Source organism: Setaria italica, chromosome VIII (assembly GCF_000263155.2).
Source record: "Setaria italica strain Yugu1 chromosome VIII, Setaria_italica_v2.0, whole genome shotgun sequence".
Taxonomy (NCBI): domain Eukaryota; kingdom Viridiplantae; phylum Streptophyta; class Magnoliopsida; order Poales; family Poaceae; genus Setaria; species Setaria italica.
In genome coordinates this window covers 4,378,432-4,394,082 of record NC_028457.1, presented here as the reverse complement: position 1 = coordinate 4,394,082, position 15,651 = coordinate 4,378,432, and the positions used below count along the sequence as shown (strand labels likewise).

Genomic DNA, 15,651 nt, shown 5'->3' with positions numbered 1-15,651 from the left:
AGTTTCGTAGCAGTGTCATGATCTTCGTAAGTGTGTACAGAAGTTTCATCCTCACGAACCTCTGTTCTTCTCTGCCTCATAAATGACATGCCATGTCCTCAGTAGTTCCTATATGTCATGATATTAACTGTGTATCATACTCATATGACACCTGCATTGAGAATGTCCTTAGCCCAGTTCCAAGTTTCCATCCCTTCAATTCTGATGGTTTCATGGCATTAGGCATCAAATGTGAGCATTGCATACCGTGTCAAGTTTGTCCGGCGGTTTTACATATTAGGATGGATGGAGTAGCGGGTAAAGGCATCTCTCTTTGAATCTCAAATGAGTTATTTTGATGGACTGTCGTAGCAAAGAACCAAATTTTTGGCTAGGTTGTTCTCAAAAGATGGTGTTACCCATGTAGTTCTCTTCATTTTCAGACTGCACGAAATGTAACCTCCAAGCTCTAGCTAATGCGCCGAGAGGAGTGATGCTCAAATGTTTCCTAAGTTAATACCGCGCGGGTACTCGTGTAGATACAGGAGAGAAGTCGTGGCAGAAGTCTTGCATGCAAAGAAGGTACCCTCGGCCCGGGCAGATGGCCCTCACGAGGGTTGGTATCACTTGCATCCCATGGAGCTATGGCAGACCTACACATCCTCGGGTGGGATTAGGACCTATCTTTACCTAGTAGACAATATAGGAGCGTGTATATGCCATGTGAATTTTGTATTACGTATTTAAATGGTAGAGGATGGAGGATCGTCAGTGGATGTACACGGGTCGAACTAGTCAGAATACGTTGACCAATGAATGGCTTGACAAGACGGATGCTTTCTTGGAACGGGCGTTTGCAAGTGTCAATGGAGCTCGATCGACTTGGTGTCCGTGCAGCAAATGTGGAAACATGCGTCGGCAAACCAAGCTGGAGATGGGCAAACATCTGGTGAAGAACGGATTTACGTCAGACTACACCAGGTGGATCTACCATGGTGAATCTGACCGTGGGAGAGAGGAGGTCTTGAGACAACGAATCGAGGAATTTGATGATGATGCCGGGGTGGGAGATATGTTGAATGACTTTCATGAAGCACACTTCGAAGAGGCACGTAGGGAGGAGGAGCCAGAGGCTACCGCTAAGGCTTATTACGAAATGTTGTCTGCGGCACAGCAACCCCTTCACGGCCATACCAAGGTTTCTCAGCTAGATGCCATTGCACGCCTAATGGCTGTGAAGTCTCAGTTTAGTTTGAGTCGAGACGCGTTTGATATTATGTTGACAGTTTTTGGAAGCCTGCTCCCGGTTGGTCACATCTTGCCAAAGAGCATGTATGAGGCACAGAAACTCCTTCGTGCACTTAAGATGCCATACGAGCATATACATGCATGCCCGAAGGGATGCATCTTATTTAGGAAAGAGTATGCGGAAGCAAAATACTGTGTGAAGTGTGAATCGTCTAGATTTCTGGAGGTTGATTCTGGTGACGGTCAGAAAAAGCAGCTCGCAATTCCTGTGAAGGTTCTACGGTATCTTCCTTTCATACCGAGGATCCAACGGCTTTTCATGACTGAAGAATCCGCGAAACAGATGACATGGCACAAAAATGGCCGTCGCTATAATCCAGAGAAGCTGGTACACCCATCCGATGCTGAAGCCTGGAGAAGCTTTGATGCGATTTATCCTGCAAAAGCTGTAGAGGCCCGTAACGTATGCGTTGCGTTGGCAACTGATGGGTTCAATCCCTATGGAATGGCGGCCGCCCCGTACACCTGTTGGCCCATTTTCGTTATCCCACTGAATCTCCCACCCGGCGTCCTATTTCAACGACATAATATATTCTTGTCGTTGATAATTCCAGAGCATCCGGGAAATAATATGAGTGTGTATATGGAGCCTCTGATTGATGATTTGCTCCGTGCTTGGGAGGAAGGGGTATGGACCTATGACCGATGCACAAAGACAAACTTCAAGATGCATGTTTGGTACCAGTACTCACTGCATGACTTGCCGGCATATGGGATTTTCTCCGGATGGTGTGTTCACGGGAAGTTCCCTTGCCCAGTATGTAAAGCATCTTTGAAGTTTATTTGGTTGTCGAAAGGGGGCAAATATTCATCGTTCGACAAACATCGACAATTCCTCCCTCCTGACCATCCATTTAGACGAGACATGAAGAACTTTACCAAAGATGTTGTAGTTACAGCCCCCGCACCGCCGATGATGACAGGGGCCGCAGTTCGTGCTCAGTTAGACGCTCTTGAGTTCAATAATGAAGAAGGTGGTTTTTTAGGATATGGCGAGCAACATGCTTGGACGCAGAAGTCGTGCTTGTGGAAGCTTCCATATTTTGATGATCTCCTTGTTCCACATAACATTGATGTAATGCACACGGAAAAAAATATCGCCGAGGCAATTTTTGGTACTATAATGGACATTCCTGACAAGACAAAGGATAACGTTAAGGCTAGAGTGGATCAAGCGACATTGTGCAACAGACCACAGCTAAACATGGCGCCTCCAAGAGCTGGCAAGTCATGGAGGAAGCCTAAGGCCGATTTCGTTCTGACGAGGGCTCAAAGGAGGGAGGTTCTAGAATGGTTCCAAACATTAATGTTCCCTGATGGCTATGCAGCGAACTTGAAGAGGGGAGTGAATTTAGCAACTATGCGAATCAACGGGCTCAAGAGTCATGATTACCATATATGGCTTGAGCGCCTCCTTCCGGTGATGGTTCGAGGCTATTTCCCTGAGCATGTGTGGCAGGTGCTAGCGGAGTTGAGCAATTTCTTCCGCCGGCTTTGTGCGAAGGAGTTATCTCGTACCGTGGTTGCAGAAATGGAAACAATGGCGCCTGTGTTGCTTTGTAAGTTGGAGAAGATCTTTCCTCCAGGGTTCTTCAATCCAATGCAGCATATGATTCTACACCTCCCGTATGAAGCACGAATGGGGGGGCCTGTGCAGGGTCGTTGGTGCTACTCAATTGAGAGATGTCAAAAGGTTCTTCGAACTAAATGTAAGAATAAGTGCAAAATTGAAGCATCCATTGCAGAGGCATACATTCTGGAGGAGGTGTCAAACTTCACATCGAAATACTACGCTGAGAACCTTCCTAGTGTGCATAATCCACCTCCTCGTTACAATGCTAGCGAAGATGAATTAAGCCTTAGTATTTTCCGAGGGCAACTCGGAAGTGCAAGTGGTGCGACCCGCAAGACCCTTAATCATGAAGAGTGGCGCTCTATCATGCTATATGTGTTGACCAACCTATCTGAAGTGGAGCCGTACATGATGTAAGTCATCGACAAACTTATTTCGACGTATTAATGGTATCTCTTGCCTAAACGTATCTTTCTCGTTGGCATAGGCAATTTCATCGTCAATTCTGGCGTAAATCAAGGCAACCGACCCCGCACGAAGCTGAGACTCTTCTTAAAGAGGGTGCGGGAAATGGAATGCCCGATTTCATTTCTTGGTTCAAACAGAAGGTAAAATTTCATTTCCGCGAACATTCTAGATACTCGTGCATACGATTAATATAACGAACCGCCCTGTTCGTACTTGCAGGGCCGAATCGATGCGTCTATGAATGCCGAGTTGAGACAGGTTGCCGATGGCTGTGACTATAGGGTCATGTCGTTTGCCGGTTATGACGTCAACGGATATAGGTTTCACACAACAAGGCACGAGCAGAGTCGGCCCAATCGAAGAACCACAAATACCGGAGTTTTCACGCCAGGCTCCGATGGAGTCGAGTACTACGGAAGAATTGAAGAAATATACGAACTCACTTTTCATGGGTGTAAACCTCTTAATCCAGTTATATTCAAATGCCATTGGTTTGATCCATCTGTCGTGAGACGGGCCCCTAACCTTGGGCTAGTCGAAATTCGACAGTCATCCAGGTTACCAGGAGACGATGTCTATATTGTGGCTCAACAGGCCACGCAAGTTTATTATTTGTCATACCCGTGCCAAACCGACAGCCGTCTTAAGGGTTGGGATGTTGTGTACAAGGTATCACCACACGGTAAACTACCTGTACCAAACAATGAAGATTACAATATAGACCCCGACACGTACGAAGGAGAGTTATTCCAAGAAGATGGGCTCGAAGGGAGTTTTGTGATAGATTTAACCGAAGCGATCGGAATGGAAGTAGACAACGAGAGGGTTGCTGCAGAAGACGGTGGAGACGAGGTTCAGAATGTGAAGGATTTAGAATTACTTCAACGATTACAGTTAGATAATGACAGTGATGACGACATTTCTTCTTCGGAGCACGAGCTTGACTATATCGACACGCGTGATAGTGATGATGAGACTTATGATCCAGCTAATCCCGATCATGATGATTATTTCTAATACATGTATGATTCGTAATAATTTAGCTATAATTACTTGTAATTTGCATATATTTCTAATTATGTTTTGTTTGCCTATGCTGACTCGTGTACTCTTTTTAATTGCAGGTCATTAAGCAATGGTGGGCGGTATCAGGAAGCTCACGTCGATTTGCGAGAGACTGGCCGCGGCAGGGACTGGTTCAGGGTCAGGGTCACGTTCAGGGAGTGGTCGAGGGAGGCGTCGAGGCAGGCCTCGACGTAGGGTTGAGGAGGAGGAGGAGGAGGAGGAGCAGGAGGTGGTCCAGAGGCCTCGAGGGAAAGGTAAAGCGGCGAGGCCCCCGTCGCCTAAACCTGAGGAGGAGGAGGAGGAGGAGGAGGAGGAGGAGGAGGTACCTTCCGCACACTCCTCTGGGGACGAGGAGGCGGAGGAGGAGGAGCAGCACGAGCAGGAGGGGGATGGGGAGGCAGGGGATACCCAGGCCAAGATATGGTTGCGAGGTCCCTCATCCCTCCCGAAGCGGCCGATACCTGAGCATTTACGCCCGCTCATTAAACCGGTTGGGATCAAGTAAGTAACTTTAAATATTCTTAAAATTGTTCTTATGTTGTAAGTTACAAAAACTAATAATTCATATTAATTACTTGTGCAGGAGTTGGGTTAAGCTCAGCGGGGGTGACCACAACCGTAAGGCCAACGGTATCCTTGGCCTTTTGTGCAGGGTTCACTTCCCTGGCTTGGTGGTGTACGCCGGACAGCTGCAGCCGGCCTACACGTGGGACCACTACGTCGCCGCCCCCGACGTCCCTGATCGTCAACAAAGAAGATTCCCCAACATAGCGGAGCGGGTCAAGGCCGAGCTGTGGGTAAGTACTCCTCGTACTAAATTGCTCAATACATCAGCTACTTTCGACATTCTTGAAATAATAACGGTTTACGTGTGTATATGCAGGACTTCTATAGATGCCAGGAGGGGTTCGAGGCCAAGGCGAAGGCCGTCTGTGATGTAGCCGCCAAGAAGCTCGTGAGGGACATGCATTACGAGGCGCGCATCCAGGCCATCATAGAGTTCAACGCTCAATACAATCATACGAAGGTTAGAAAAGAGGAGGCAAGAACAATGAACCTGACTAAGGATCAATTCATGATGGTAAGTAAAGAACGTTGATCCATACTATTTATGATTAATTAGGCTCATTTTCTTTTTCATACGTCACACGCTTGATGATGTAGGTGCCTCCGTGGTGGTGTCGTGCGCATATGCCGTGCTGGGAGAGGATGGTCGACGTGTGGTTGGAGCCCGGGTGGTTGGAGACCCACCTTTCTTGCCGGCAGCGGCGTTTGCAGATGCCGACTGCATCACACCATCAAGGCAGCCTAAGCCTTGATGAATATAGAGAAAAATGGGTACGCAACTTCAATTCTTTATTGTAACGTTCAGTTCTACGTAATTTTTAATGATTTTGTATTTTGCCGCAGTCGGCGTCACATGATGGCCGACCTTGCTCCCAGCTCAAGGCATGGGTCCTCTCCAAAAAGGGCAAGGCGACGGCCGATATAGATTTCAACCCAGACGACCCGTCCGAGGCGTACAGCCACCCTAGCATATACAGCCGCGTCAGCGAGTATACAAAGATGGCTAGGGAGGTTCACGGGCCAGACTTCGATCCGAGCTCCGAGGACATTGATGGAGAAATCGTGATGAGGGTGGGAGGAGGCAAGAAGCATGGCCGATATTGGATTGGCGACGGCGTCCTCGACACGGCCTCTACTCCCACTCTCTCCCAGATCCGAGCTAGGAGCACGGACTCGAGCCCGGCGGTACGCCCACGACCCACCGCTGCGCAGTTCCAGATGGAGGCTCTACAGGTTCTTTCTCTTCCATTCATCGTTCGTTTGTTGTTATACTTTAGCTTTGCATTATAACATTGCAATGAAATATTGTAGGCCCAGGTGGAAGAATCAAGGAAGGCACAAGAGGAGATTAAGGCGGAGATGGCGGCGCAGATGGATGAAATGCGGCGGAGGTTGGAGGAGGAAAACCGGATTAGGATGGAGCAGATGTTCCAGTACATGCAGAACTTTGCTACGAGCATGGGACAGTCTTTGCCTCCGCCACCGCCGATGATGTTCCCTCCGCCTCAGCCACCCACGACTACTCCTGTGAGTCACTTTACACATTGTGCTTAAGTTTCAATAGTTTAAATTTGACAACTTTAGATGTTACCTTAGAATGTCCTATTCTATGTGCAGAATCAATCGGCAGCTTCGAATAATGAAGATCAAGATTTGTCGCAGTGGTCTCCTTGGCCTCCACGGATGTAGACTTGATTGTGAACAATGTGGAAACTAAATTGTGAGAAGAACTTGGATTTATGGATTATTTCGTGCTTATGTTGAACTATGCCTGTGATGTTTATGAATTGTGCCTGTGGTTGTGAATTATCCATGTGGTTGTTTATTACAAATGCCTGTGATATGTGTATTGTGAATTGGGAGGGGTCCGTTATACGTGGAAAAATATCGAAAAAGGGGCGGTTCTGGTCACTTTGCCGAGTGTTACACTCGGCAAAGAGGGGCCTTTGCCGAGTGCCTTGACCATAGCACTCGGCAAAGGGGAATTTCCCAGGTGTAGGACAGGCCCCTTTGCCGAGTGCTATGGTCGTTACACTCGGCAAAGGGGGCCGGTTTGCCGCACACACACGGCGTCGAACTGACCGAGTGCCCCGGAGCCGGCACTCGGCACACACAGGACGCTTTGCCGAGTGCCAGGCGCGTGGCACTCGGCAAACTCCCTGACTTTGCCGAGTGCCAACACTCGGCAAAGCCTAGGTGTTTGCCGAGTGCCTCCCGTTTGGCACTCGGCAAACTCGCCGTTAGTCCGACGCCGTTAGTCCGCGGTTCGCCGAGTCCATATGTTCGCCGAGTGTGTTTCCGCCGTCGGCAACATGTTTGCCGAGTGTCCGAGTTTTGACACTCGGCAAACTAGGCTTTGCCGACACAATATTTGCCGTGTGCCCTTTGCCGAGTGTTACACTCGGCAAAGGCTTTGCCGAGTGTTTTCATGCCTTTGCCGAGTGCCCCAGGCACTCGGCAAAAGTTCTGTCTCCCGTAGTGAGGTTTTCACGCCGGCACGCACAACGCGAGTGTAAAATTGATTGGAACGGCTTACCCTTGGGGGGCGCCGGAATGCTTCATTATATAGGCCGGTGAGAGTAGTCTGGCAAAGATAGGATACAAGGCAATCTCCTAGTAGGAGACATGTACATACATGAGAAGGACTCTAAGTTCATATCCTATACAATTACTTCTAACCTCCCCCGCACCCCCCCCCCCCAAATCTCAACCCGCAACGCATCTAGCCACTTGCAAGATTGAGATTGTTTCTAAATTCATCTAGCCACTTGCAAGATTGAGATTGTTTCTAAATTCTTGTAACCGGCGCATGAGCTAAGCCTTTGTAAAACCATCAGTGACTTGATCAGCTGAAGAAATAATCCGAATATCCAATTGCTTCTGAGCAACCCTTTCGCGAACAAAGTAGCAATCCACCTCAATATGTTTAGTGCGAGCATGAAACACCAAATTGGCTGATAGATAAGTCGTACCAATGTTGTCACACCATAAAATAGGAGCCTTGGACTGGATGATCCCCAATTCATCAAGAAGAGATTGAACCTAAATGACCTCAGCAGTAGCATTGGCTAATGCTTTATATTCAGCTTCCGTACTTGAATGAGAAACAATAGCTTGTTTCTTTGCTTGCCACGAAATCAGATTGGCACCATGAAAAATAGCAAAACCACCGGTAGACTTGCGATCATCAAAACACCCAGCCCAGTGCGCATCCGAAAAGGCACTAATGAGCTGAGAAGGAGAGTGACCAATTTTCAATCCAATATGAAGTGTACCACTGACGTAATGCATAATCCGTTTGATGGCAGCAAAATGCACAAAAGTAGGCCGATGTAGGTACTGACTCACTTTGTTAACAGCAAATGTAATATCAGCTCGCGTAAGTGTGAGATATCGAAGACCGCCAACAATACTCCGATATCTGGTGGCTGTAGCATCATCCAACAGATCACCATCAATTGCAGAAAGTATTTCCGAAACAGCCAAAGGAGTAGGTATCGGTTTGCAATCCTTAAGGCCAGCTTTGAGCAATATAGATCCTTAGCATATTTGGACTGACTTAATAATAACTCACCACCGGGACAGGATAGTACTTCAATGCCCAAAAAATAGTGAAGAGGACCAAGGTCTTTAAGAGCAAAATCATCACAAAGTTGATTTAACAAGCGATCATTGGTGGCATCACATGAGCTGACTACTATGGTATCATCAACGTAAACAAGAAGGTAGATGACCACATCACCTCGCTTGAAGAAAAATAATGATGTATCAGCCTTGGACCCATGGAAACCGAGTTCTTGCAACTTGGTGCTTAAACGAGAATACCATGCTCGGGGGGGCCAGCTTAAGACCATAGAGAGATTTGTCTAGCTTGCAGACAAAATTAGGATGAGATTGATCTTCATACCCAGGGGGTTGTTTCATATAAATATCCTCCTCCATAACACCATGTAAAAATACATTTTGAACATCCAATTAACGAATACTCCATTTGTTTGAAACATCCAATGAGAGCACAAGACGAATTCTAGCATCCTTGACAATGGGACTAAAAGTGTCCTCATAATCCAATCTGTACCTTTGTTTGAAACCCTTAGCTACAAGTCTGGCTTTGTAGCGATCCACAGTGCCATCAGCACGACATTTAACTTTATAAACCCACTTGCAATAAATGACATTCTGAGCGGCCAGAGGAACAAGATGCCAGGTATTGTTCCTTAGAAGAGCATCAAACTCAACATCCATCGCAACTTTCCAATCATCAGACACAAGGGCTTCTCGTAACGAGCTAGGTTCAGTAGCTTCACTAAGCAGTTAATAGTGCATGGTGCCATCAGTAAAAGTCTTGGGTTTGCGAATATTATTCTGCAGATGTGTTTGAGGCCAAATCGGAGCATGTAGGTGTCGCACGAGTCTCGGAGGTGAGGGAGGAAAACACGGTGAACCGGGGGAAGCCACAAAATTGTCTGGTGCAGATGATCCAGAAGTGGGAGCACTAGATCAGTGAGGCGCAACTGGGAGAGCGTCAGTGGCCGTAGAAGATCTCGGGACAGGCGTTGTTAGAGGCCGGTGCGGCGCAGAGGAGACTGCAGAAGCTAGCGATGCGGGAGAGGTGGAGACCGAATCTGCTTCGACCGGCGCATCAGACTGCGTGTGCGGGGTGGCAGGTGGATCAGCTTCGGGATTTGAACCTGAATCAGCTTTGAACAACATAGACGGCTCGTCGTGGAGTCCAAAATGGAAGGGAGAAACTGTTGGAGGTATGCCCTAGAGGCAATCATAGAGATGATGATATTCCATTTGTATCCATGATTTGTATATTGTGTTCATTGAATATCCATTAAAGGCTACTTGAATTGATTTGCAATTATGTGAATTGTATGTGAAACTCTTTACTTGTATGGTTATTCTAAAGTTGTCCCTAGTCGGAGTTCATGTGAGGACACACATGAATATTAGACTAGCACATGTATTAGTTGATGACTATGTTTCACAAGTCATGGACATGGAGATGTTGAACTAATAATGTGGACACATGTGGAGACATGTGCTAGGATTGACCCAACACGAGAAGTAGTTCCTTCTTTAAACAACATATACGCTTTGTCCTTAGACATGAGATTGTTGCATGTATTCTAGATGTGGATCGACCTCCTTAGACCTACTTAGACCTTCACGCACCCGTGCGCGGCAACAGCTCCTCGGGAGATGGCCGGAGCCATCCCCTCCACGGCGACGGGCGGCAACACCTTCGGCCGGTCGTGACCACTCACGACAACAGCACAATCTACTCAAACAACTACCCTTACACCATCCTAGGACCCTAAGGACTTGCCTACGACTACTTAAGAAGGAAGGGGAGCAGCGCAGGGTAGGGCTCACCATGAGCGGGCGGCGCGACGATGGCGAACAGAAGCGGTGGCGGTTCAAGGCGTGACGGCGAAGAAGCTGGGCAACAAGTTGCTAAGGTTGCTGGTGGGGTGTAGGCGGAGGTGTGGACAGAAGGAATTGACGGGAGCTGCGGTGTGGCGGTGGAATTTTGCTCGGCGGCGGTGCTTGACAGAGGAGGCGCTGGCGGCGGTAAAAAGAACGGCGGTGAAAACGGCGGCGCGGGAGCGGTAGTTATTCAAGCGTTCACCGCGCGCATGGGCGACACCGTGGCCTACCCGTAGGCTTATGTGGTGAGGAGGTGGCCTAGCTAGACGCGCTGGCGAGCGACCGACGACGGCGGCAGCGACACGTCCAGCTGCTCTGTCATCGCCCCTTTTCTTTTTCCTGATGCCCAAAATCTTCAGAGCTCCACCGTGGCCGATTCTCAATCCGACGGTGCACATGTGTTTTAACCAATGTTGTAGATAATCTTGAATTCTCCAACTTTTATTTTGGTTCTACCCCAAGATAAACATCCAATACAGTGCAATTTGGATTCTTTTCTCGGCTCCAACTGAATTTTCACTGAACTTCGAGTTTCAGTTCGTCAGTTAATGACAGTACCACTTATCTCACTTTGTGCTCGAGTTTAGTGATCCAATTCTCTTCCTTTAAGTCCAACTTCTTCCCAAACGTGTTCTACAACATCCCAAGGTTCCATTTTGCTCATGAACATGCACACCTTTTGATCTACATTGCTCTGAATTTGAGTCCAAAGTTGACCCTATGCTGCTGTTTTCAGACTTAACCGATTTCAGTGATGTCCTTTGCAGTGGCAAGATGCCGACTTTGAGCTTGAATTTGAATTCCTTCCCTTCACTGTTCCTGGCCAACAACACCCGAATCTTGTAGTCCAAAGTTCATACTTCAATATGGTATAGTTGTTCTGATGCACTTATTTGGAAAATTCTTCAGAAATCAATTTCCAAAATGGACTCTGAGACTGTTTTTCTGAAATTCTATTTTCAGACGAGGAACAGTAACTTTAGTTTTCCTTTTTCTTTCTTTGATTTCTCTGAGCTATTTAGCACCATTTTTGTTCCAAATTCTTGATCCCTAAGTTCTAATCACTCTCACACTTGCATTCCACATTTTTGCCGAATTTTTCTGAATTTCAAATTCAAAATTCAAATTTCGGTCAAATTTGACCCGAATTTGATTTTTGGCCAATTTCTTTTTCTTTTCTTCTCAATTTGCTTTTAATTCTTCAAAGTCACTTAGATGACTAAATTGGCAGCTGTTACACTTGCGATTGCCATTGTAGACTGCAACATCTCTGCTGCCTTCCTGGTAGGCCGAGTTGCGAGGGATAGATGGGATTGGCGATTCCTTGTCGAGTAGTTTGTAACCTTGTTCTGCAAGTTGTGCTATTAACTCGTTGCCCCTTTCCGCGAGTTGTGCTGTTAACTCGTTGTTCTATCACGAGGTATGAGAGTTGATATGAGATTGATTGAGGCAATTGCTGCGAGTGGAGTGTTGTGTTCTCGAGCTTGCACTGCGTCGAATGCTCTTTCGAGGTTCACAATAGAAATGTTCATGGCTAGTAGTCCACAACGATCTGCTCGGGTAGCATTGCATGCCCTTCTTTGGTTTCTCTGTTCAGGGGTTTCATCTTGTGGGGCATTAGCTGATGATTCATCTTGTGAAACGTCATCGAGTTGTCCAACCCGTCGAGGAGTTTTTTGCTGGCTAGCATCTGCATCGTTGTTTGGTGTTGTGATGACAAAGATTTCTCTGTCTGAGTAGTAGCTTCCAAAGCTTGATGTTGAAATCTCTATAGTGCTTTCTTCTTCACAGGTTGAAGTAAGCGAAATACCCTCTTGATATGGGAGGTTGTCTATGTAAGCGACAAGGCATGACTCATAATCTTGGGCTAGGATCGATGGCTTCATCCCAGGCCAATAAATGAATCTGCCATGCAGAGTCGAAGTAATTACCAAGCCTTGAGCTGGGCTTGATAAAGGGATCTCTTGGACTGAGTCTGAGTCGCAATTGCAGTCCTCAACTGACTCGAGTTCGAATTGGACTTGAGTGAGGAGTTCTTGGTGGACCGCGGCTGCGTTGCGGAGTCCGAGCACGAATCGACTTGGAGTTGAAGTCGACTTGCGGGATGACTTGGGCATCAGCCTGTGCGGGCTAGTCCGAGTCGAGGTCGAGTCCAAGCCGTAGTCGAACTCAATGTTGTTGACATTGAAATTTTGGCTTTTCTCGACGAGATTCTCTGCTTCTTGATGAAGAAAGTTTTCGTCGAGATGCTTCTTTTCCTAGTTGCCGATGATGCAGTGTTGAAAGGACCCAGCACCGTCAACGATGCAAAGCCAGGAGCCGAAGATGAAGGTTGCGCCCACCTCAAAGGTGAAAGCAAGCTTGATGATGACTGGTGCCATCAATCTTGCGCGGAGAAACTCAGCGACTACCCCTACTTGGCGCGCTAGCTGTCGGTGTTTTAGACCTACAACCCGCCTAGGGAGTACCCAAGGTGGTCTTTTGTGCGGTGGGTGTCGTCGAGAATCAAGGAGTTGATGGTGATGCAAGGAACACGATTTAGACAGGTTCGGGCCACTAGATCGCGTAATACCCTTTGTCCTGTTTGTTGGTTGTATTGAACTTGAGTTGAGTTGTTTGGAGGGGGTCCTGCTCGCCCTTATATAGCTGGGGGAGCAGGGTTACAGGGCAGATTGTGTATGAGTCCTAGTCGAGTACGTTATAGAGTCCTACTCTAACTCGGTAGAGTAGTTTCCATTTGTCCCGACTAGTCTTCGAGGAGTCCATGAAGCCTACGCGCCCTGTAGAGTAGTCTAATGTCCGAGTAGGTTTCGGCTACGTTCCCTTGAGTGGGTCCGTACAGGTCTTCTGGTGAGCCCAGGGGTGCCTAGCTGACAGATGCACTGTCGATACAAGTACAACGACACACTCTAACATAGGAATGAAGGATACATAGGTATGCATCCACTGTCGGTACAATGACACACTCCAACTAACGAAGCATGACAAACATAGGCATACAAGTGGTGCACTGACATACTACTACCATCATGGGCTCATAGCAACCCTGTGACATGACGAAATTCAGCAAAACAGCCATCTTGGCACAGATACTCTTCTAAAGCAAGATGCATCGCCCTAGTATCCCACACCCACGCAGGTCAAATGGTGATGGTAGGTGCATGGAACACAAGGTCATGAATGGTCCATTGCCTGTGACCAATCTAGTAGAAAGGGCAGACCAACATACCCTGGAGACAAACACGCTCGACCCCAGACTGCTGAACCCAAGACAACATAGACCATTTTAACTCATGCGATTCATCTGGTTCGATCAGGACTGGCCGTAGAGGTGGCATTTCATTGGGTAGCAGCAGAGGTGGTGATCTAGGCCGCAGGTAAAAAGGTGGTGCCATGAGGTTCAGGTAATCTTAGGTGCCGTTGCCAGCAGCTGAGTCGGAGGTGCCATGCGAACAGGGTGCTGCTGAGGTGCCGATGCCAGTGGCTGAAATGGAGGTGCCATCAGAACTAGGTGCTACTGAGGTGCCATGGGGGCAGGCTACTCCCGCTTCTCTGGCTCCTCAAAGTTCCATGCTCCATCTCTTCCATGTCCGGCCATTCTTCACTACATACACAAATGAAGAACAAATGCACCATATGATTACAATACTGACCATATCAATACCATGCATATAGTAAATGAGATAGAGAAGAAAATGACCACGTGTACCTCCAATCAAACAATGCAAGATGGGGAACCGATGAGTGTAGGTGTTGCCTTGCAAGAATGCTGTGCACCCGCCTATTTATTGAGCACTATGGCAGGCACACGAGCTCAACGTGGTAGGCCAAAGTTACAATGAAAAATGTGAGATGCTCATAATATATTCAAGCCTAAGCCTACCACGAATCTAGGTTGGAATCTTCAGTTTTGCACATCGGTTACATGTGTGCACGACTGGTGTCATAGGAAAAGTACGACATATCCATGTGTACATTTCGCTGGAATGCCGACATACAACACAAGACATTCTTGCAAAACAACTCATGCGAGATTATGAGTGATTGAGTGATAGGTTCCCTTTCGATGGTGAGTTTAATGTAAGAAAGATGTTGCAACCGTTCATTTGTGATAGTTATAAGCATCAACTACATCTGGAGAAAAAGAATAATTGTTCGCACGTTGCACAAATCGGTAAGGTCAGATAGTCCTTACGCTGTTTGACGCACAGTGCAGGATGTCATGACTAGTCCAACTTATGTGCGGTGCGTGGTTGAAAAGGTCTGCTAAGTGCATGGATTCGCACTAGATGATTCTCGCATGCCAGCGAAGCCTGAAAAATGTGAACTGACTGATGCGACAAGGCCTAGGCGGAATATGACGGATCAAATGCCGCCAAAGGCCGGGAATCAAGACTGAAAATGCATTTTAGAACTGGCCATTAAAGACTGGTAATGGGCATTCACGACTGCCACTACCAGAACAACATGCTTATCCGCACACTGTAGGGTCATGTCGATCATTGTCATTTGCAGCTATGGCATTACACACTAACATGTTCCCTTCATCGCAAGTTGACTTCTCAGACACAAGCGCAGAAGCAAAAGCAGAAGGAACTATTGGGCAATACAAGGAATCCAGTACATTCATGATCAGAGGCCATCAATGGAGGATACGTTGCTATCCTACGGGTATTCATGATCCGTGGTACCCACCAGCAGGACCAGAAGGAAATTTCATCATCCTTATTCTGATGAACAGCGCGTAAAAGGTAGGAGTCTCATTGCTATGAATACACATCCTCACATATACGCTTGCATGGTCAACCTTGTGCATTCTTGCTCGTATGTATGAGTCTTGTTTCGTGCAGTGGCTGGAGACCCAACCGATTATGATGATATGTTTCGAGTTCAAGGTGTAAAGGAACTTGAATTCATAAATGGGAATCTAGAACAATGCTTTAACTACCTCGTGGGGCATCATGAGATTGAGCGTGTGTGGGACATATCCTGCACTATTTCAGTACTGGAGGACGACTGCATTGAAGTTCCACCTCCATCGATAGGTAGAAGCATATGCACAACAATTGCATCCCAAGCCCCTGACGTTATCTTCGACATAGGCGGCTGAGCTATTCGAGCGAGACGGGTCAAGTGTGATGGAGGCATTGCTCTATGGCAACAGAGTGGAGTCAAAGTAGAAATTGTTTCAATTAAAGAAGCTGACCCTGATGGCTTCTCGCTGCTAATCAATATGCCTGCGAAGGATCACTCCC

At 47.3% G+C, this 15,651-nt stretch overlaps 1 pseudogene; it reads right to left on the bottom strand.

The window, feature by feature from the left end:
- Positions 1-7,720: 7,720 nt before the first annotated feature.
- Positions 7,721-8,814, bottom strand: LOC111258302 (annotated as a pseudogene).
- Between the last annotated feature and the right edge of the window lie 6,837 nt (positions 8,815-15,651).